The 25,294-nt window shown below is 35.1% G+C and overlaps 1 protein-coding gene across 7 annotated transcripts in view; it reads right to left on the bottom strand.

The window, feature by feature from the left end:
* Window positions 1-25,294, bottom strand: part of LOC138704972 (myotubularin-related protein 10-B) — a 240,583-nt gene that overhangs the window by 203,147 nt on the left and 12,142 nt on the right. The window contains exon 3 of one of the 7 annotated variants that reach the window (XM_069833461.1): window positions 2,313-2,456. The exons of the other annotated variants lie outside the window; for them this stretch is intronic. The gene's annotated coding sequence lies outside the window, so the exon portion shown is untranslated. The remainder of the gene's footprint in view (window positions 1-2,312; window positions 2,457-25,294) is intronic. 7 annotated transcript variants of the gene reach the window in all.

Below are 25,294 nucleotides of genomic sequence, written 5' to 3'. Positions count from 1 at the left end.
TATTTTATACTTAGTGGATACTATAAAAATATATAAATGTTACGAAAATATGAATCAATAAGAACATGAAACCACCGATGATGATGATCTTAATAATAATAATAATAATAATAATAATAATAATAATAATGATAATAATAATAATAATAATAATCTAAGAATATCCGTAATAATAATAATAATAATAATCATCATCATCATCATCCAAGAATATGCGTAATAATAATATTCCAATAATACATGTAATAATAATAATAATAATAATAATAATCCAAGAATATGTGTAATAATAATAATCCAAGAATATGCGTAATAATAATAATAATAATAATAATAATAATAATAACAAGTTTAATGAACATCTAAAAAGGAAAATACCCATAATACTTATTACTTTCATCACTGGATTCTCTGCGTATGTGTTCACTAAAACAAAATACCGAAAGGACAAAGTGCAGAAGTACAGTAAAACCAGATTGCAGGCTTAAAAAGCAAATACATTCGTCTCACTGAACAGAATTATTGAGATACTAGCTTTCACTTGTCTGTTAACTATTAAATACTAATAAAATATTACAAGGATTCCGCAGTTACACTTTAGATTAAAAGGGGTTTCGTAGTGGAAAAAGTTTGAGAAACACTGCCATAGAGGAAAGAGTTTATGGATGTGTACACATGAGAACCGTGATCGCGATTAGGTCAGTGGCGATTCCTCCATGAAGGATATGAGGATGATCCTACAGTTTAATTTCGTGCCTCTGAGGATAGAAACATTTTAATTACAGATTTTGATTTTCAATGCACCCCGACATAATAATTTCCTTTAAGCTTCCACTTTCTGTCATGAGTTGTCACCACTGCACAGTGCAGAAATAATTTCCGAGGAACCATCCAAATATCTTACAGTAAACAGTTTTTTCTAGCTGTGAAGTTAAGAGACAGGGGAGAGTGCGGAGGGGAGGGGTTGGCTTGAGTTTAAACGTGTTTGAGAATATGACTGCATATCCTAATACTACGACTCTTCTTTCTTTCTGAGAGACTATAATAAAAATTTTCAAGTACCCTTGTAGCCTTCTTAAATCAGTTCATTGGTCAGTTTAAAAGAACAGAATAAGCAAAATAATAAGTAATTAAAATTGATAATATAAAAATAAAATGAATAAAAAACAAAATTACATGAAGATATATAAAATAAGCTATAATAAATACAAGAATTAACAGGACTTTCAGATGACAGGACAGCCGAAAGAATATCTGAAGTTGTATTTGATCACTTAGAAGAATTTAACTGTAGCAAGAAATTAATTGCGCAAACGAACGATGGAGCATCGGTAAATATCGGGCAGTACAATAGCTTAGGAGCCATCTCCCCAACTAAAAAGGGGAGGAGAATCGAACTTCACTACAAATAAATTGCCAGTTCCAGAATGGTGAGTCAAAAACTAACATAGGCCTACATGTATTGAGTTTGCATGCTCTATTATTATTATTATTATTATTATTATTATTACAAATATTATATTATTATTAATATTAGTTTCTGTCTTGGTCATCAGTCGTCAATCTCACATCCTACATACAAAAAGTATCACGAGTTGCCACAGGATTAGGTCGATAATCTCGAGTAGAGACTGTAGTCTACCACTGGTATCAGTGTTTAGTTACAGGAATTTATGAGTAGGACATAATTTGTTTTGTGAGGGGATAGCCTATACATTTGCTTGTCCATGGCTGATCTTGCTTCATAGCTGACGACAGCAATCCTGAAAAGGCCGATGTGTTGAATGCAGGGTAGTAGGCACATGCGGTACCCAGGACCTCCCACTCTCCCCCTCTGCGTCTCGCCCCGCAATGAAACAGCTCAGGAAGTGAGGCACGGGCAGTAGGCTCTTCTCAACATATCTATCTCTGGGCAGAGACCACATTGCCTTTGATGGAGAAGTGAGAGGCATAAAAACTACTCTCAAACAATTATTGCCTCGGTTATCAACATTTTCAAATGCTGTAATTCTGTGTGACTCCCAAGCTGCAATATCCGCCATCACCAACAACTCTAACCCTCCACCTTGTCCTGATACACACGAATGCAGGAAAATAATTAGGAACCTTACAGAGCAAAACAAAAAAGTGGTCCTGCAGTAGATACCATCCCATTGCGGTATCCCCAGGAATGAAATAGCTGATTCTCTAGCAAAAAAGGCACTAAAATCCTGCCCTATGTTTGTGAAGTACCCTACAGTCGAGCATTAACTATCATACAACAGAAGGTAAAGGAAACTTATATAAAATGTTCTGCAAGATAACATAAGTACCTCTGAATGGAAAGACAATGTAACTTCTGTACCAGATTGGCCAAGGAGAGAAGCAGTTGCCAAATTCCGATTAGCAACTGGACATGATTGCTTGGGTAAACATCTATGCCGCATTGGTTTACTCCAAAATCCTAACTGCCCACTCTGCAACCAGAACATAGTAATGGACTCAGACCATCCCATCTAATGAATTGTTCCAATCTGTCCTCCACAACACTGGTAGAGAAGTATTGGGAAGCAAGAGAGAAGATGATGGCCATCCAAATATAAATATATTCCAACATTCTTGCTGAGATGAACTATTTATGTACTCTTCTCACTGTTTGTTTGTTTATTTGTATATTTGTTTACTTGTCTCACAGTATTGCATGTTGCCATTATCAGGGCTAAAGATAAACTCTACAGCCCTGCATTAAATAAATAAAAATATTTAACGAAAATACAGGGTGATTCAGACCACCTGTAACCGTCATTTATTTCGGAAACTAGTGCATTAAAATTTTCGAGACAAAAATATTTATTACTAAAGCACATGTGAACTTTCAATTCAGCTTAATTTCCTCAACCAGCCTTAACAGGAAGTAGGGTCAGTGGCGTATTACTTTAACATTTCAAAGGGGAGTCATGATCAAATATGGTACCATTTGATAGAGCTCTTCAAAACAAACAACTTTCACAGGAAATGTTTTCATCAATTCCTACTCTTTCAATGAGAAAACGTATGAAAAGGCAATGGGTGATACAGATCACCCGTAACAGTCATTTATTTCGTAAACTAGTGTATTGAAATTTTAGAGACAAAAATATTTGTCACTAAAGCACATGTGAACTTTCACATGAGCTTGATTTCATCAATCAGCCTTAACAAGAAGTAGGTCAGTGGCGTATTACTTTAAAATTTCAAATGGGAGTCGGAGTCAAATAGGGTACCATTTGATAGAGCTCTTCAAAACAAACAACTTTCACAGGAAATGTTTTCATCAATTCCTACTCTTTCAATGAGAAAACGTACGAAAAGATGTCATTAATACTGAGAAATGTTAAGGGGAGAGGATGATATTTTTTGGTGAAAAATGAGTAAATTTTCAAAAAAAATTTTTTTTTCTTTAAAATGCTCTGTGATATGTGTGGAATGCATAGCATAATATTTTGTGGGTATTTGTGCCCTTATCAGATGCTGAGACGCCATTTTTGAACTTCATGCTTTATGGATTTTTAAATCACTCGACCCCTTTTATTGTTGTTTCCGGTAAATTGAATTTTCAAAAAAAATTTTTTTTCTTTAAAATACTCTTTGATATGTGTGGAATGCATTGCATAACATATCGTGGGCATTTGTGTCTTTATCGGATGTTGAGACGCTATTTTTAAACTCCCTGCGCTATGGATTTTTAAATAACTCACCCCCTTTTATCGATTTACGGTAACTTCATTTTTTTGCTACATTGCCAGACAAAAATGGATATAATTTCTGAATTATTAACGATACATGCATTAAATTTATAACACACATTCTTTAGACTATTAGGAAACTTTTCTCTGTAACTGAATTTTGCTAATTGATTTCATTTTAAAACTACGTCCGTTTGTTTACAAGAAAGGAATTCAGAAAAGTGTTATTAAATTTTAATTTTTTATTTTACAAACGTAGGGACTAATTTCAAAATTGTGTTACAGACAGTTTGTAGAGCATGCTTTTGCAAGTACATTGCAAAAAACGGGATGAATCTACTTTTAAAAATGGTTTAGATATATCGATTTTAATAAAATCCTGCATTGGGTATATATTTTGCAAATCTGGCCCCCCAAATACAGTATTTTTTTTTTTCAAAATATTTATTTTTGGTTGAGTTTCTACAGGTATGAGCTCTCTACATACAAAAAATTAGTATTTTACACCAAATAGGAAAAAAGTTTTAAAAATACCGTCCTCTCCCCTTAAGAGAAAAAAATATAAACTAGATAAGTACATTTAATGTTGACATAGTACACACGCACAATTACCTGGCTGAGTGTAGACTTGGTGGCCGGCAGCACCGTTGAGGGGTGAATACAAGTAAACTATCCCTTCCCCTTTGCTCGCTCAGCAGTGTTTCCTTTAGTCACGGCAATACAGGATCTACTGCCAGGTCTACATGTACACTGCACTTAGTCAAGTAATAAGCTCAGGTGGCCTTGCCCAACAATGTACAATAAGAAGAAAGTGTTTTGTTTTCTCTGTACCTATGACCTATGTATGTATATTTTTCTAATTTTGCAATTACTTTCGTGACTAATAAAATAATTACCTAAAAGTTACAAGTGATTACAAATACCTCCTATGTACTACAAACAGATGCGGTCCTGTGGCATGGCCAGCACGATCTCCTGACTTGAATCTTTGGATTTCTATCTTTGGGGACGGTTAAAAAAACGTCTATCAAGATTGTCCCACAACAAGAGATGACATGAAACAGCGAATCCAAGAGACCTTCCAGTCACTTGACCACGCCGAAGTGTTAGGAGTCGCTGACAGTGTTAGAAGAAAAGTACGGGTGTGTGCTGCTCAGAACGGCAGACAGTTTGAACATTTGTAAAAATTAATGGCATTGTCCAGTCTTTCAGTAACATCTGTCAACATTAATTGTCTTGTTTACATTTTCGTATTGTAACATTTCTCAATATTGATGGCATTGCCTTTTCGTACATTGTATCATTAAAAGAGTAGGAATTGATAAAAACATTTCCTATGAAAGTTGTTTGTTTTGAAGAGCTCTATCAAATGGTAACCTATTTGATCCCAACTCCCATTTGAAATTTTAAAGTAATACACCACTGACCCTACTTCTTGTTAAGGCTGATTGATGAAATCAAGCTCAAGTGTAAGTTCACAAGTGCTTTAGTTACAAATATTTGTGTCTCGAAAATTTTAACTCACTAGTTTCCAAAATAAATGACTTACGGGTGGTCTGTATCACCCATTGTCTTTTCGTACGTTTTCTCATTAAAAGAGTAGGAATTAATAAAAACATTTCCTATGAAAGTTGTTTATTTTGAAGAGCTCTATCAAATGGTACCGTATTTGACCACGACTCCCATTTGAAATTTTAAAGTAATACACCACTGATCCTACTTCCTGTTAAGGCTGATTGATGAAATCAAGCTCATGTGAAAGTTCACATGTGCTTTAGTAATAAATATTTTTGTCTCGAAAATTTTAATTCATTAGTTTCCGAAATAAATGACTGTTACAGGTGGTCTGAATCACTCTGTATAGTCTAATACACTATTAATTTGAACTGTTAATTCTGTATTATTATTTCCACTTGGCAATACTTATGACTATTACTGTTTGATTGTAACAGTTGATAGAGTTGAACTGAATGAAAAAATGTGGATCATAGACAAAGAAATGAAGTCACTATTGCATCATGTACGAGAATTCACCAATCAAGAAAGTAGGAGGAGAGAAAGGGAAGGGAAATTGTGAGTTGTCATTGCAAAGCTGATCCCGTCTATGGATTTTAAATAACCATTTTTGATATATGGGTCAATCCTTACCAAATGGTACAAGAATAAATTCATAGGTAGCTCAATTATTTTAAAAAATGTTCATATTTTAATAGTGATGAACCGCACCTGTAAGTAGACAGAAATTAGTATTAGTTTATCTTTGTTTATTTTCATATGAATATGGCAGTCATTTTCTTATTGTAGCATTCGACATTTTCTGGCTTTTGCAGACAGTTGTGGTAAATGCGATAGCTCAGCTCAGAAAAATGATAGAAAGTTAGGGAAAACACTATTACTTTCAGCACAATCCAAGCTACATTTTATGTCCTGTACCTTTTTACCCTCCCTCTCTCTCTCTCTCTCTCTTTGTAATAATTGAAAGTTACAGCCAAAATCGATTACTAAATTTAAAAAATATTAGTTTTAATTTTTTTTTAGAAAACAATATTCGAGTTCTCTTACTCATCCCCCGCCCTTTTTTTCTTTTTGTTAAAACTATTTAAAAATGTTCGTTTTTCAGTTTTTCTCTTAATTTGAGCCCTAATATTTCTGGTGGGAGACCTAGTAAAAATGTCAAATGTTTAATATAAAGAGTACTGTACTCCTTGAAAGGTACCTACAAAAAAAAAAAAAAAAATTGTAGTTTGATATTCTATAGAGAACAAACTTACAACAAAGGGGAATTAGTGAGAAATGGGTTTATACTGCAGTAATATTTGTACGATTAAATATTGCGTGTTTAACAAACCATAATATAAATACAGATATGGATCATTATAAGAAAATATGAGAATGTGGTAACAGAATGTTTGGAATATGCAATTTTAATATTCTAAATTACAGCTACATATAAATGGCAGGAAAAATAATGGTCATGATGATTTAAAAAAATCGAAGTTATTTTTCATTTACAAAACAAATGTGCATGTTGCACCAATGACATTGCCTGTTGCACCAATGACACTTCCTATTGCACCAATGACATCAGTGACCTACAATGTTGAATTAATTACTTTCAATGTTATTGAAAAAAATAATAATACTTTACTGGATGACTTACATATATCTCATCATATACTGGTATATGCACATGGCTTAAATTATAGGAACATGAAAGAAAGAAACAGTTTTCACAGAATCCTCCTACACAAAGTTTTACCGAAATTCCAGAGCAAAACAAAAATAATTTATCGAAATCTGGATGAGAAAAACACAGAAAAATATTTAGAATATTTACAAGTTACATTACTGTGAAGCAGTATCCAGCAAAGCCTGCTACAAAGATTGAGGAATCTCTATATGACCACATTGGAGTCTGTTTGGTTCTGGCATTAAGGAAACCACATCACTAGGGTCATAACACATGAGATCAACTTTTCTTGGCCAAAAGAATTTCTTCTCATCATGCAGTTAACTGCAATATGCAATTCATTAATATCTTATACCTTTCCAGGGTAATAATTGCCCTCATAACGAATAATTACCCACTTGTCAATGAGCTCATTATCTAAACTTTCAATTGGTTGGAGGAGTCCACTGTCTACCTGCTCAGGACTGTGTGGTATTTCAGTATGACAAGCAAATACATCATCTGTCATATGAAACAAGAACATGTTTGCTGACATCTGTAACAACTAAGTTCTTTACATTGAATAGCAAATTTCTGAATACTGACAATTTGATGAATCTTCATTGTTTGTGGAATTGTTGCAAGATTTGGAAAATTGACAAAAGCGCTGTTGATGGTCTGGTCAAGTATAAAAAAAAAGTTTGATGCTTGTACATTCACTTAGTTCCTTATACAATGTTTTAGCTGTAGTAATATCTGTACCATGACCAGTGTGTCAGTTGCTCTTTTTATTGTGCTACCAATACCATCTGGAGTTCCACAGCCATATCCTGCCTCCCAGAAATTCCAAAAGACTTTGGTGATCCCTTTCTTGTATGGGTGTAGTAATTCTGGATGATTGAGCAGCATTGCTGGAAATGGAGCTTTCTGAAGCAGCTTACTGAGATACCTATGCTCACCACTTTTTTTTTATTTTGCCCTGTATGTTGCAGTATTTTCTCTGCAGTCGTTGTTGTGCCTTTTGTCCCTCTCGGAACATTCTTCTTTTTTATTCATTTCGTGCCTTCTTTGCAGATATTTCTCTCTCTTCACAGGATTAGCATCCCTCTACTGTCTACTGAGCCGTGACCTCTCAGTCCTGTTCAGCTCTTTGTCCTTTTTTGATGGCATCTTCCTTGTAAATTCATAGATACTGAAATTTTGTTATATGTAATTAATTTTGCCAAGTTTTTACCAAACATGACATCATTAAAATCTCAGTCAATCTTTGTTGCAGCAACGTTGTTAGATAGGAATAATTATTGCACCAATGACTTTTCCATGCTTATTTTAAATTTTTACAGCCATACAGCAAATGGTCTTGCTAGTTATGTAAAGGCAACAAATTCCCAATACGATGTAAACAACTGGATACACTAGAAGTGACTAATGATACAGACTGCTGTTTCAGCCAAGAAATTCATGGTTGTAACTCGTGTAGAAGCGCCTCTGGTACAGATATTGAGGAACAATTTTTGTGACAGCTATGTAAGATTATATAGAGCATTATTCCATTAAAAATTCTATTTTGAAAAATTGTAACATAGACCATTATTCGGCTCAATGCTTCAATTATTTGTATGCATCTGAAGTCTGATTAGTGTAATATGTAGCTAATCGCCAATGTATGCAATGGAGGGGGAAAGGAACTGACCACCCTACCTCACTGTCTCTTGGCTAGTTGCCTCATAAGTGATGCCTTGTTAGAATCACTTGTGAGGTTCAAATCTGTCTTCGGACAATTGGCTAAACAACAATTCAAATGTTATGCAATTATTATGCTGTTATTTGGTATTAAGAATTTTTCTTGAAAGTAAAAAAGAGTTCATTCTTAAAAATTTATATAAAATGAACCAGCCAGAGCTGGAAAATGAAATTTACGACACAAATTATTAAAACTGTACTGAATATGAGGAAAAAGTATGAAATATGAACTATCTCCCAGACATCGTCAAATATAGTCGTGAAAACTTGAAGAAAAAAAAATTGACCGAAATGAAGAACAAAATATATTTATTTCTTTACTCATTATTTTTCAAACTGTTATATATGCCATTGATAGTTGTATATGAAAGATAACCAGTGGTGGTTCATCCTATGCGTTCAATGGTTCCGAGAACCACCAGGAAAAACAATTTTATTGTTTAAATACATTTATTTATAATTTACACTACCATTCTTTGTTTCTTCTCATCTTTAATAAGTTTACTTGTGGCTCTGATGTATTTTTGTCATATGAAAACCTATGAATCGCAGAGATTGAATACATGCTTACGAGATTCAACTTCTCCTCTGAACTTCACCAAGCAAGCTTCTGGACTTGCGTGCAGGGCGAAAAATAAGGGGAAGGGGGGGGGATGCTGCAGAGGAAACATGTGCATGTGCTGGTACAAAGACCAGCGCATTGCACTGAGCACAGCTGTCCAGTGACCTAATAGTGAGACAGCCGACATGCTATGGCAGAAACATAAGAATGGTCGTTCTTGGTGTTTGTCTTAATATATTCATCTGTGAGTGTGATCAGTGTTCGTTTCCAAAGAAAATTAATAGTGTTCAATATCAATAGTTTTAATCTTGGAAGATGAGTGTAAAATAAAGAAGCTTGGAAGGCCGTTACCTCAACTCGATTTAAAGCAAGCACAAACAAACCAAGGTAAGACATTTTGTAGGTCTTTTAATGTAAAAATATATTAAACAGCTGGATTTGCGGCTGTGAATCTAAAATCCCGTGCCTGCTATTTGCTGAGGGTAAAGATCTGGACATGCACTGGTGTGTCAGATTTAAGCCATTTGACACAGAAAATTAAAAAGCATGAGGAATCTATTGCTCATAAGAATATTTGCCTAGATTTATCAGTTCTTGGAAGAACAGAAATTAGGCAACAGCTTAGCTCAGCTTTCAGGCAGAATACTGAAAGACAGAATGATAATGTAAGGAAAAAGATGATTCACCACCCCCACCCCACCATCCCTGCTGCTGCTGCCGCCGCTGCCGCCGCTGCCACCGCCACCGCCACCACCACCACCACCACCACCACCACCACCACCATCAGGCTCATTTTAAGGTAATTATCTACTGTAGTATTTTTTTAATTTTTCAGAAATGAGATATTGTTTAAATTGCTGGAAAATTACGTAATATCATAAAAGTAGTGAACTCCTTGTCATTTTAGTCACGAACCGCCACTGGAGATAACTGTCCTGAAAAGAACAAGTCTCTGTCTGAAATCTATCCTACTGAAAAAAAAAAATTTTAAAATACCAAATTCAGCAATTTTTCGTTATATTATGTGACACTCCTGTGAACAGCCCTTGAAGTCTTGGGCCATAAATGCTTACCTTGTTTTACTGTAGAAAAAACTCTTCCAAATGATGGGTAAAATATTTATCATTAATCATTTGCTTTTAATAAGAAATATTCAACACCACGTTTTTGTATTCCAGTGTTGATTTTCAAAACTTTGGATAGCTCTGGCACGCAAACTATTTACATTTCATGGTTTTCCTTTCAGAATTATGCATGTCATATTACAATTTCTTCACGAAAAGAAAAAAAATATTAATTTTGATGATAGTCATGCAGCACTTTTATTTTCAAATCGGTTGAGTTGGCAGGGAATGATCCAAATTCCTAATTAGTCGATTCCATCTTGTTTTAACACCTTTTTTTTTTGTAACACATCTTTAAGATTTATAAAACTGAAATTAAAAATAAACGTTTAAATTTACAATAAAGAACCATAATTTCTTCCCACAACAATACTATTCTCTTTTTTAAAGACTTGTCAACAACGTTTACTCACATGAGTAGAGCACCAATAATGTGTAGCAAGCATCAACATCGACTCCATTCTCCACCCACAGTTGACTTCAGTTCTTGTCATGCAGACTGACAGATTTACTCAGTTGTAGTGCAATAGAGCAATTGCATAAAGATGCCAAAAATTAAACCCACAAAGGTAGCTTTATATCAGCAGTGGGTAGCAGAATTCCCCAGGAAATGTAATAATGTGTGGCATCTGCAATAAATGGAGTCCAAGGGGGTGTGATGCGAGATAAGAGACTCTAGCAAGTGGTCTCTCCTAACCTCTACACCCCAGCTCCACTCTCACCTTTTCGAGGTGGACCCTGCTACGCTGAGTAACCCATGTCAAGATTGTGATATCTAATCCTTTCAGTGACATGGTCAGCAAATAGATGAACGAAGGAGATTCTGTTAGGGCTGCTAAAGGGTAACTTTAGATTAGGTCAGAATGGTATGGCAGCAGGTTTCGTACTTGGACAGGTGGCAGAAGAACCAGTATGAGTCAATATGAGTGCATCCTAAGTCTAGTTAGATGGCCTATTGCGAAAGGGTAGGAAGAACTCTAAATCAAGGTGAAGGCAACTTCTTAGGGTATTAAGCCGTAAACAAAAACTAGTTGGGAGTTGGGTGTTAGGCTGGCTGAGATGATGTCTGATTCTTAGATCAAACACCAGAAAAGGCCTTGCTCAGAATCTCAATATGAATAGCTGGATGGATATAAAAAGGAAATGACAATTGCTAAAGGAAAGGAAATGCTATTTTTGGATCATAACATGGCATGAAAGGACATTAATCTATCCAGGAGCTTTACAAAGTTTAAAAAAACCAAATGAAGAAATATAATATAAGTACTGCCACATTACAAGAATTAAGATGAAAAAGTAAAGGGATTTTACATTCTGATGATTATACAGTAAAACTTGTTCAAGACAGAAGTGACATGATCCTAATTTTATTTCTGTTGTGGACAGGTTTCCATTTTATTCAGATGTGAGGTTAAAATGGAATATTTTATCATTTGTCTAAATGACAAACAAAGTGGCATGCCGCACTCTGCAAAAAGTACAAAATATTCTGTGTAACACTACTGACATTATATCAGCTTTCTGCCGCTAATATCTCAACTGCATAATCAACATAAGCTATATCTTTAAAGGTTGTTGGTAATGGACTTTTTTACACAAAATATCTAATTAATGAGCATAATATGGCTCATTCTAAGAAAAACTGGGACAACAGTGTCCATCGCCTTGAGTATAAATTTAGGATCTTGCGTTTAATTAAAAATGATTCAGGATCAGTAGACTTATGCTGAAGAATGTTATACATATAAATTTAAATAAAAACTTACATTTTATAGAAGTACAAAAGTGAGATACCAGCAAAGAATAAGAAACTTCTCATGTCCCAGTCTACATCTTCAGCCATTTGTATCGTCGTAACAGTTTATTCCGATTTTTAAGTTAAATATACCAAATTATGAAGAAAAGAGTGCTCTGTAAATCTAATATAAACTGTTACTATGAAAACATTACATTTAATATTGTAAAAAATTAAATGAAAAGTGTCCCACACATATATGTGTCATTGGTGCAATAGAATGTTTATAGCATTTATAAGTCCCACACTTGCCATGTAGTACCCACAGTCACCACCAGTTTCTTCATGATGTAAAGAGCTTCCAAAATGGTTGAACAGCTGATCTAATGTATATGTATGTAAAGTGAAAATGATGTGTATTCAGTCTGACAGATGGTGAGTAGCAGAATTCATATCATTGGTGCAACAGACTGGGAATAGAGATAGCCAAAACTGGTTAAATTGACATCACTGTAACTCAAAGAATGCCAATGTAGGATGCCAGGACGACCATAGAGCCATCTGTGAGCATTTGCAAATTGGTCTAACAGCATTTACTATTACCATCCGCCACTCTTGCTGTGTCGGTAACAATATTCACTACTACATACCACACCATTTTATTCAATATTGACAAATATCTTCAAAAGCCAGGTACATCAAGAAGAGCTTTGGCAATTAATGATCCACATTTAAGTTTATGACCACTGCCAACAAAAATATAGATAGACCTATTTAATTTTCGCAAGCCACAAGAAATTAATATACTTTATTATAAAACCTAAAACCACATTTCTCTCTTAAGGGCAATCTAATTCAGTTGAGCAATACTGGTGTTGGTTGGTTGGTTGGTAGCCAATGCTCTGGTATCATAGCAATGAAGCCAGTCCAGTATTTTTCTGTGATGTTGAGATGAACAGGCAAAGCTTCGCAATTTTCCAAGTGGTGCTTATCCATGATTACGTCCTTTCTGCATAACACAATTGGGGGAGAGGGAGATGCCTATTCTGTATAAACGAGCTGCCAAACAATCATGCCCAGTCAGAAGGAGGAAGGCTGCCACTGCTGTATTTCTTGGTTCTTCAGGAATGATATTTAAATTTTGGAACAGGGGTTCCCATGATTTAGCTTTAGCTGATTCCTTTATTCTGTTCAAAAATTTTTGTTTGTGTTGGAATTTTTTTTATTGAATTTAACAGAAATAAATTATTTTTGAGTAATATGTTTTTGGATTAGGATGCAGCCTTTCTTAGTCAGTTGATCTACCAGTTCATTACCTGCAATGCCGCAGTGCGCTGGAATCCATTGCCTAGGAGCTGCTTGATCAGGGTGCAGCATTGAGAAGTTGTGTTAGTTCTCTGTCAACTATTGTTAGCTATAGCTTGTATAGCTGCTTTTGAGTCAATGAGGATTACAGCTTTGGAAAATTTATTTATTATTTGAAGTAAATTTGTTAGAATAGCGAATACAGCTTCAACTTCTCCATCAAAGTTTGTGGAGCCCTTCCCGACTGCTTTATAGAATGAGAAAAATTTACAAGTTTCTCCAGCTCTGTACCATCAAAATCGTTTTGTAAAGATCCATCATTGTAAATGTGTAGCCAGGTCTGTAGTGTTAAATAGGCTTATTTTGAACATATACCTTCAACTTTTCTCTACATGAAACAACCTTACAAACATCTCCTCCTTGTCCCATATTATTATACGAATTATTTTATTTTAGTTATTAACATTTATCACAACTGGTAACGAACATTTCACAGTTTACACAACTTGTATTTACAACCAACAATGCGAAATAGTATTAGCACTGTCTATTGTCCCTAGTAGTCCTAGTAGCTAGCTGCTTGGAGCACTGTAATATCAAGAAATGCAAAAAATCACCTCAAGCTTCGTGACTATATGTACTAGACTGTGATAATATGTTGCATTAATTACAGAATTTCATACTCACCCACATGACAGTAGTTGCTGCAAGTGCTGACCATTTTGCTCTATACAAAGTTCACATCACCATAAAAAATCATCGTTCGCATTCATGAGCTCCACTGCACTGATTTGTCTAATTGCGTCATGAATGTTATCTTTCAACATGTGATCGAGGTTCCACAGCATGGGCAAAAAATAAGAGTAAAGTGTACCATTAATGCTCATAGAATTATTGGACCTTTTTTTCTACAAAGAGACAATAAACAGTGAAAGATACTTGTACATATGTCTTATCTTGGGAACATTTTGTGAAGAACTGAATATCATAAACAATTAACAGGCCACTTTCAACAGGATAATGCGACCACTCATACTGCCAATACGTGTATGGCAGAGCACAGCCATATCTTTGGGTGGAGAACTATCAGTAGGGGTTATGGCCAACTCATTCCCCAGATCTAACACCGTTAGACTTTTATTTATGAGGGACACTAGAAAACAGAGTGTATGCAAATAATCCTAGTACAATTGAACAACTGAAAGATAACATTCGTGACGCAATTAGACAAATCAGTGCAGTGGAGCTCATGAATGTGAACGATAGTTTTTTACGGCAATGTGAACTCTGTACAGAGCAAAATGGTCAACACTTCCAGCAGCTACTGTCAGAAGATGAGTATAAAATTCTGTAATTAATATAACATATAATAATTAATGTTAAATACAACATATGTTTTAATGCATATGTTTTAATTTGGTGAACAGCCATGAGTTTAAGAGTCAGGTTGCCAGCGATTGCTAAAGCACCGTACCGGTCAACAGGTGAAGAATACTCTGGTACTTATTGCTGGAACTCTCTGTATTATTTAATTCTTTTGAATTTGTTTCCTTGAAGTGTATTAATAATTTCACCTTACAATAAGCTCAATCATAATATCTGAAAACTACATCACAATAATTGTCATTATGTTTCATTTATATTTATAATTTCAATAAATACACTTCCATTTAACATAGGTAAGTATCAACTCCTTACCTGACAGTCTGTTGAATAGAATAAAAGAACAAGTATAACACACATTAACATAAACGCTGAAATTTGAATTTCAAATGAAAATATGACCACTCATGTTTGCAGCAGAATCTGATTTGTTTGCCGCCTATTGAGACATTACCGAAGGAACGAGGAATTACTGAAGGCACGATTTTCAGACACTGCTATACGTCTCTCCATTTCATGTAAGAAATCTTCCAATAATAGCTGTACCCCCTGTTCAAAACATTGTCACCATCATTAACACCTACAGGAAGAATTAGTATGATCATGTAATCGGAATGCTTCCAAACAGAACACTGGCCCAATAGCCTAATCCATACAGATTATTATTATTATTATTATTATTATTATTATTTTTATTATCATCATTATTATTATTATCCACATTTCTAACTGTAGTTAAACATGTTGGCTTTTAATGAACTGTTGTAACTATGTGTGAACATGTAGGGCAGGTAATCAATATAGGTGGTTGAAAAGCATTTTCAATCAGGTTCACAACAATCACATTTCTTCTCGAGGATATTGTGATAGGACTGTTGATCCTACGCACCACTAATCTGTAGAGTAATGTTTTGTGGTCACTGATATTACATTATATGATATATGATAATTATATGACATGGTAAGATATATAATATGGTCACCGTATATATGATATGATATACAGTAGAATCCCTCTTAACTGGCACCAATGGGACCAGGCAAGTTCCAGATACGAGATTTTGCTGGACAATTGAATAAGTATTTTAACAAATTACCTGTTCGTATTTTATGATGCCAACCTGTTGAAACTGCAGCCATATGTAGCTTATTTCTCAGTAATTGATCAAAACTAAATAACACAAAACTGTGTGGATTTTCTTTATTAAAACTCATCACTTTTAACACAAAAATACACTAATTTTCGGTTCGAATATTCACTCAACGATCTTTGTTTTGTTTGAAGCCCTTAGCCATGTCACACATGCTAGTGTTCTAGTAGGAAGACACCTCCATAATAAACCAGTCTCATCGGTGTTGTGTATATGTTCTGCACTAACATTATTCTCAGACACAATTTTCTGGAACTGATTAATAAATTAATTCATGGACACTTCGTTGACACTCCTTTGTTCACCGGACACATCTAGTTTTCAGATTCCATGTCTCTCTTTGAATCTGTTACGCCACCCAACAAGAAATCCACACCCACCTTGCAGTTTCATTTTCTGGTGCAATTCCTTGGCTTCTTCTTGTAGTATCAGGCCAGAAATGCACATTCCCTCAGATATTTTAACTGTGAACCATTCACATAGAACATGATCTAATTCTTCACAGTGTGACTGATATAGTTTTCCGATTTTCCGCAACTTTCGTAGATTCAGTGTTAATTATGAATTGCCAGAATTGACTACCTTGTTTCTTTATATCACATAAAGTTGAACTTACAACTTTATATTCGTCCATTAATTTGGATCTACTAAATCCTCTCTCCATTTTCTCGAGTAATTCAAGCTTTTGCTTCAGTGTGAGAATGTTCCTCTTGTGCTTAGCGATAGTAACCATGATGCTATTTATCACACAAATGAAACTTATACACGTTGTAGGAACAGAGAATTTCACACTTCTCTATTTAGACTCATCCAACACCCCCTCGAAACAGGAGAGTTCAAGTGGTAAATTTAAAGATATTGTCTCTGTGCATCATTTGTAAGGCCCAAGTGGCAACTTACCGATGCTACCCCATCTACTCCAGGAACATAACAGAGTTTTCTGTCTATATTTTCATGTGTGAACAATGTAAAGACATAATGGAGTTTTCTGTCTGTTTTCATAGTGAACAATGTAAACAGTAAACACAACATGCGGCATGTGCGATCCACGAAAACCACTCACATCTTCATCCGACTCTTCCCTTCGCATGAACAACTATTTTTTTGGCCTAGCCAAAAGTGCCGTTGTTTTAGTATAGGATATCTTATGCGAAGTTTTACCATTAGATAGTAGGAGCGTTCCATGCGTCCCAACATGTTGTAGGGCTATATTATGTCATATGCTACAGTTGATTATGTTCTCCTGCTTGTTGGTTTTCTGTGCGTGTAAAAACTGTATTTATAATTATTTTGCATAACAAAGTGTAATTAATATAATTCAGTATTTTATTACCTCACAATTTAATTTAATTGATAATAGATAATAGCATAAAGTTGTATAATACTGAGTGATTCTGCTTAAGAGATGGATGGGGAAATCTGCAGTAGGTATGCAGAATATAGATACAAATAAATTGAATGTTCTTGAACCTAAACGAGAACTTTGAGAGCAAGGTGCACGAATAAAAAAAAATAGGAACTTTGTCAAAGGTGAATATTGCCTTTTTAACCAATAGTACTGCTATTGTAAGTACGTAGGTCTATAGGGAAGGGACTATCCAGTTTGTATTTTTTCTCTAGTTGCAGAAAGATCAAATGCAATTTTTTAATAAGATGATATAATAATTACAGTAGTATCATGATTGTTTGTGCGTTTTGTAGGTTAAAGACATGCAGTTGAATACCATGTAGGATGATTTTGAAAATTTGAAGTTAAAACATGGTTCTAATAACACTAGTCTGCGATGAAATTCCTGCCTCCAATGTTTTCATGTTTTTAGGGTATTTTTAGCATGCTGAAATCAAATTCAAGGCCAAAAAGTTCCTATCACGTACCATTTTTTTGTTATTTTTATTTTCTTATAATATATTACGACAATTTACAGCATAATTATTTAAACTGTAATACTTTAACATATGTAGGTTTAGTATGTTAGGATATGAAAACCAAATGTATTCAACATATTTTTAAGGTGTTTATATTGAAAACCAAGGACACTGGATGTTTCTTAGCAGATAGGGGGGTGCAAGCACATAAGGAAGTTAGGGCGAAATGACGTGCAGCCTTGTCATTATTTTTATTTGTGGAAGATAGAAATGTCAGCCACTCCTTGGTGAGAGACTGAACTCAACTCGTGTAGTTTCTCTCACATTTCATTAGTCTGCGTTTCATCTGGAAATGAAACGAAATCAGTTTGCGGCTTTATTGTGGAGTAGAATGTTGAAAGTTTTTAGTTCAATAAGAAAGTATTTACCATGTTGCATCGAGAATGTCTAAATAATCCAGACCACTTTTGTTATATAACTTATGTAGGAGATACACATTGCCTAAGCAGAGGTGTTTTATTACAGATTTTGTGAAAAAGTCATACCATGCCTATTTTGGAATCAAACTTGGAGACCAAAGTAAAGCTTGGGCACCACACAAAGTATGTAGAGTATGCACTGAAGAATTTCGTCATTTGATCAATTGGAGAAGACAGTTGCTATCTTTTGGAGTACCTATGGTTTGGAGAGAGCAGTCGAACCATAGTAATGACTGCTACTTCTGTTCGTGTGATGTGAAGGGGTACGATTCTAAACATAAAAATCAAATCATGTATTCAGTTGTTCGGTCAGCCATTTTACCTGTGCCTAATGTACCAATCCCTGTGCGACCAGAAAATCTTAAACATCATTCTATTGGTACTGACAACGTGAAATAGGTTTTATATACTTTTTCTCCGAAGATGATAATCTTGTATATTGCAGTAATGTGAAAGAATTTATGCTAAAACTTGGACTTCCAAACTATGACCTAAGTGAATGGAGACTGTTCATTGATGCTTCCAAGCAAAGTTTAAAGGATTTCCTCCTTCATAACGGAAACATTTTTGGTTCAGTGCCCGTTGCCTATTCAGTGATCCTAAAAAAATCATACACAAATTTGCAACTACTGTTGTTGCGACTAGACTATAAGAACACTAGTGGCAAGTTTGTGATGATTACAAAGTTCTTACTATATTCCTGGGTCAACAATCTGGTTTTACCAAATTTCCATGCATTCTTTGCCTATAGGATAGTAGGGTATGAGTTGATCACTGGACTATGAAAGACTGGCCACCTCGAAAAAATTTGGAAGTCGGTTGTAAGAATGTTGTGCGTCAAAGCCTTGTGAGTTCTTCTAAAGTTGTGCTGCCATCTCTCCACATCAAGCGTGGCTTAATGAAACAGCTTGTAAAAGCTTTAAATAAGGAAGGAGGCTGTTTTAAGTACATGTCTCATGCAGTATTTAAAAACAGTATGAATGAAAAGGAGAAATCAGCATGGATTTTTTTTGTGAAGTTGTTTTAAAATTTCTTGGCAACAAGGATCCCAATTACCGAAACATTGTGGCTAACATGCTTGAAGCATACAAGGAATTTGGTTGTAACGTGAGTATCAAAATTTTCTGTTTTCTCAGCTAGATTATTTCGCCGAAAATCTAGGATTTTTCAGCTAAGAGCAAGATGAATGATTTCACAAGGATCTGCAGGAGTTCGAAAGAAGGTACCAGGGACGCCGGAGCATCAATATGCTTGGTGATTATTGTTGGATGTTAAAGCGTGAAATACCTGAAGAGAAACATAAAAGAAAGAGGAACAGGAGGACTTTCTCAACTAAGAAGCAAGTGGTGTAATTTTTTGTGTGATACATTGTGCTAATTTATACATCCAATAGTGAAGTAAACAAGACAAAACAAAGCAAAAACACTCTAGTGACATGTATGAACAACCATACACATAATTTCAGCAAGTTGTGTCTTTTAAATATTGCTTTTGAATTTGAAATAAAAAAGTGAAATGAAAAAGTTGGTGATGAAATTCACGTAATTATAAAATACATTTAAAGTGATTTTGCAAACAAACCTGACGTGATAGAAGCAAACGGATTGAAAATTCGGATTCAGCACATCGACATTATATAAAATCACATTACTTAGTTTAGGCAACAAACACAAAGTTGAAATTCGCAGGCTAGTGTAATCAGTCTACAGTATATTAAAAGCATTATTCACGAATTCTTATTTTATACATAGACTATATTATTCATAGGCCTATAGTTTTTGTTTTGTGAAGAATTTTAGATAAGGGCGCAAATAGCCATAGTAACTGATGCGCCCTTTTTAAACCCCACTAACTAACTTCATAAGCCTATATCTTTTTCACTGCGGATCGTACTGGATAATAAACATCCCAGTTAATTGAGAGTTTACTGTAGGTCTTGTATTGTCCCATTGTAAAATGAAGGCATAAACTTTGGAGACTCCTACAAGTACTGAATATAATCTAAGCTAACACAGCTTGCTGTCGAGATTGCTATGTTTTTATTAATTTTCCTTTGCCCTCTTCCAGAACGAAATTGTAGCCAGCAATTCCTTACTTGAAGTAGTTCTTTTTGTTTATTAGCTAGCATTTTCGAGGTGCAATTTAATTAGTTACATTTTTTTTTAAGATTGAATGCATATATTCAGAATCTTTCGGAACCTGATTGGAGACAAAAAGCTTTTCCTGGTTTTTATATGTAGGAACACAACAAAAATTTGGCATTTTGAGTTCTTTTAAGAGTACTTATTTAATATACTAATACTCTATGTAATTCCTCAATGTTTATATATTGGAAAAGAAATGCACAAGCAAAGCGCATCCCTCAAAGTACACATGCGCTATCTGTTGGTACTAGTTCAAGATATCCCTATTGCTGGTTATTTGGGTGCCGGATACGAGGGATTTTATTGTAGTCTACATAAGATATATGATATGATATCATGCTAGTGGAGGTAAATGACAACTGTGAACAGTATGGGATGAAAATAAATGCAAACAGGACAGAGACTATTTATTTATTTATTTATTCTGGTGTAGTTAAGGCCATCAGGCCTTCTCTTCCACAACACCAGGAATACAAATACAATAATAGAAATAATATACTATGGTCACAGAAAGAAAAATAAAGAAGGAAAATGTGCGATATCAAATGAGGGAGTAGAGCAAGTGGACAGCTTCAAATATTCGGGTGTACTCTAAGAAATAACATGAGCTGCTGTCAGGAAGTCAAAAGGAGGATAGCAATGGCAAAGGAAGCTTTTAATAGAAAAAGAAGCATCTTCTGCGGGCCTCTGGAAAAAGAACTAAGGAAGAGACTAGTGAAGTGTTTTGGGTGGAGTGTGGCACTGTATGGGGCAGAGACATGGACATTACAAGGAAGTGAAGAGAAGAGACTAGAAGCATTTTAAATGTGGAGATGGAGAAGGATGGAACATATGAAATGGACAGACAGAATAAGAAATGAAGCTGTGTTGGAAAGAGTGGGTGAAGAAAGAATGATGCTGAAGCTGATCAGGAAGAGAAAAAGGAATTGGTTAGGTCAATGGCTGAGAAGAAACTGCCTACTGAAGGATGCACTGGAAGGAATAGTGAACGGAAGAAGAGTTTGTGGCAGAAGAACATATAACATTTGTTAGACGACATTAAGATAGCCTATATATGGATCGTATGCAGAGACTAAAAGTAAGGCAGAAAATAGGAAAGACTGGAGAATGCTAGGTTTGCAGTGAAAGACCTGCCATTTACAGAAATGGATGTTTTATATGGTGTAGGTTAAAGTGAAGAATTATAAAATGATTATGTACAATTTACAGACAGCGATGGAAGTAATTATCCTATGAACAAAAGAATAGCCTACTATATTGTTGCAGAATTCAGAAGGAACAGATGGTCTTGAATAACGTGATCCCGAATTTTACCATTTTTAAGTGAATCTCACTTAGTTCAGTGCAAATGTGGAAATATTAACGTGTATTGGACAGTACTGGACATAAGGGAATGTTAGTAATTTTATCTGTGCAATATATTTGAGAAGATATATCTTTTAATGTAATCTTACAGTTTTATACCGTAAACATAAGCGAGTGGAGTCCATTAGAAATCAAATTTAGAGTGCTGTTTGATTAATTTTTGTACAGTGGAGTGGTGGATTGTTAAGTGCTTATCCAGAAGATATTGTGGCAATAGTTTTTAATATAACAAGAGGATACATTTATAATTAATTATGTTCAACTATATTTTTAATATTCAACTGCCATGATTGTTTATTTTCCATAGCGATCGGTCATTGTTTCCATGAGTTACTCTATATGCTTAATGTATATGTAATTTTTATACTGAAAATGATGTAAGGTACGTACATCTTTCAACTTGTAAAATGATAAATAACAATGCTGATCAAAATCCTAATATAGTTCCGGCAGTAACAGTGCTCACAGACAGAATCTTGCAGACTGACAGCTGTCCACACAACTAACATTAGTACAGGGAAATCCATCAGCTTCCGATTCACACTGAACGGATGACAACAATGCTTCACAAAATACTTATCTTCATAATCAAACGCATAGTCCCTTAGATACATACAAAGAAGGCCTAAATTTTTGGAATAAACACTTTCTTCAAGATTTAAGTGATGATGATTTTGATACTGCCTGCTGTCAAAAAATCTGAAAGTTAGAATTTTTAAAACAGTTATATTACCAGTTGTTCTTTATGGTTGTGAAATTTGGACTCTCACTTTGAGAGAGGACATAGGTTAAGGGTGTTTGAGAATAAAGTGCTTAGAAAAATGTTTGGGGCTAAGAGGGATGAAGTTACAGGAGAATGGAGAAAGTTACCCAACACAGAACTGCATGCATTGTATTCTTCACCTGACATAATTAGGAACATTAAATTCAGACGTTTGAAATGGGCAGGACATGTAGCACGTATGGGCGAATCCAGAAATGCATATAGTGTTAGTTGGGAGGCCGGAGGGAAAAAGACCTTTAGGAAGACCGAGACGTAGATGGGAAGATAATATTAAAATGGATTTGAGGGAGGTGGGATATGATGATAGAGAATGGATTAATCTTGCTCAGGATAGGGACCAATGGCAGGCTTATGTGAGGGCGGCAATGAACCTTCGGGTTCCTTAAAAGCCAGTAAGTAAGTAAGTAGAAAACTTTGCAAAGTTCTTATCCGAATCTATCTACCTCCTGCCCGGTCTGAAGCACCCCGCAACCAAGTATTTTGAAGCTAGGAAAGCTAAAAGAAATGCTAAGATACAGAGATCTTATCAGAAACATTCGAATCCCCAGCAAGCATCTAAAAGGGACAAGGAAAAACGAAAAAATAAGTATAAGTACGAAGAAATTCAGTTCCTACACTACAATCAATGAAGGATGGCTATACGTAAAGTCTTAAATGATGACTCGATAGCTTGTAAATGCAACATAGAGGACGTCGATGCACATTTCAGAGCTGTCTTTTCAACTCCAAATGATTGTACACGTGAAATATACGAGTCTAAACTTACAGACGCCCAACAATTAGAACTAAGTGAAACATTCGAGGACTGTATAACTAAACAGGATATCATAGATGCTGTGAAGAAAATGGCCATTGACACAGCCCCTGGTCCTGACAAAGTTCTTATGAGAGCTATTAAAGACGATTTGGCATTACACATTATCTCTAATATTGCAACAAGAATGCTTCGAACTTCCTTAGTACCTAGTTCATTTAAAAGGGCTCGAATAATAATTTTATATAAGAACAGTGATGAAACAGATCTGTCTAATTGGCATCCCATAACAATCTACTCTGTTTTAAGGCATGTTATTGAACTAGTACTAGATTTTAAATTGAGATCATACATATCCTTCTCAGAGCATCAAAGAGGTTTTACCAGATCACCAGGATGTTTAATAAATACTTCTCTTCTTAGTTCAATATTACAGTCAGCCAAAGTAAAAAAAGAAAATGCCACAATAGTGTTCTTGGGTATAAAAAAGGCTTTCGATAACATCGGTCATGCACATTTGCGAAAATCTTTATCATCTACTGCAGCCCCGGAAAAACTAAGAGTTAATACTCTCCTTACAGGAAAATAACATGACTCAGGTACACATAAACCACTCAAAAACCGACCTATAAAAATTTCTAAAGGTGTGTTACAGGGTTCACCATTATCACCAACGCTATACAATGTATCCACTGACCATATTCTACAAGAACTAAGTGAAACAGAGATAGCAAATGCTTATGGGTATAACTTAGTTAATGGATTAACTCCATTAACAGTCCTAGGGTTTGCTGACGACACCGTTACAACCAGGAAAGACCGAAATTCGGCTATCGAATTGACAAAAAATGGCTCTTCAAAGATTTGAAGAAATCGGATTGGATATTAACTTAGAGAAATCCGTAGCCATCACTACTGAACATGGTAAATTGTCCGGACTTAACCTCGAAATTCTAAAAGGCCTCCAAATTAAATGCATTTCAGAACAAGAGTGTATCAAGTAGTTGAGTCTCAATTTTGTCAATGTGATGATATTTGACTCTCAAAAAATTATTTCAAAATTAAAAAATAAATTGAATCTACTTTCTTCTTCACCTCGGTTACATCCAGATCAGAAATTTAAAAACCTCAACCCTTCCATCTGTCCGATATTAATGTACCACTTTTTCTCAGTTCCTCTCGAAAAAATTCAAATAAAAATTGCAGATAAAATAATTAAAACAACACTGAAAGAAATACTATGCTTACCTACAGATACTCCAGATTCAATGATTTACTCTGACAGTAAATATAAAGGCCTTGGTCTATTTCGAACTACATGGGAGGCAGTCCTTCAACAAATTAACAGTTATCAACTTTTGATGAGATCGGATAATCAGTATATTGCCATCACAAGAGATTTAGAGAGTGAACTGAAAACTAACCTCGGCAAGTTACCTTTGGATAACAATTTGATCTCCCCAGACACCATTAAGAACAAAAGAGATCTCATTGATTCAAGGAAACTCAGAAAAATTTTGCGCTTTGAAGAATTTAATAAATGGTGTCAACTGCCACAGAAAGGCAAAGGAGTCAGCTTATATCAAGACTTCACTCCCGCAAACAGCTGGGTTAGGCATCATACAGGCTTTCTAGCTCCGAGTGGAGAGTTGCGCTAAAGATGAAGGGTAATGTTCCTCTTGTACGCGCTATTCCAGGCAGAACTCAAGACAATAACCACTGTAGGCAATGCCACAGTGAGGTTGAAACTTTGGCTCATGTCTTGGATTCATGCCCACTTGGCAAAACTCTTCGTAACAGCAGACATCACAAAATCAGGTCTGTAATCGCAACATGCCTTAAGTCCAACAGCTACACTACCTATGAAGAAGTCCATGGAATAGCGGATACTGGAAGTCATCGGTGTATTGATACTATAACATTTAAACCTGAAGAGAAAAGGTTATATTCCGGATCAAAACATCAGATTCGAGACGCATCAGAATCAACCTGAGGTTAATCTAGAGAAAAGGAGAATTTATGAACC

This window comes from Periplaneta americana, chromosome 8 (genome assembly GCF_040183065.1).
Source record: "Periplaneta americana isolate PAMFEO1 chromosome 8, P.americana_PAMFEO1_priV1, whole genome shotgun sequence".
In the NCBI taxonomy this organism is placed as follows: Eukaryota; Metazoa; Arthropoda; class Insecta; order Blattodea; family Blattidae; genus Periplaneta; species Periplaneta americana.
Note: the sequence above shows the minus strand (reverse complement) of the source record. Positions and strands in the feature narration are given on the sequence as shown.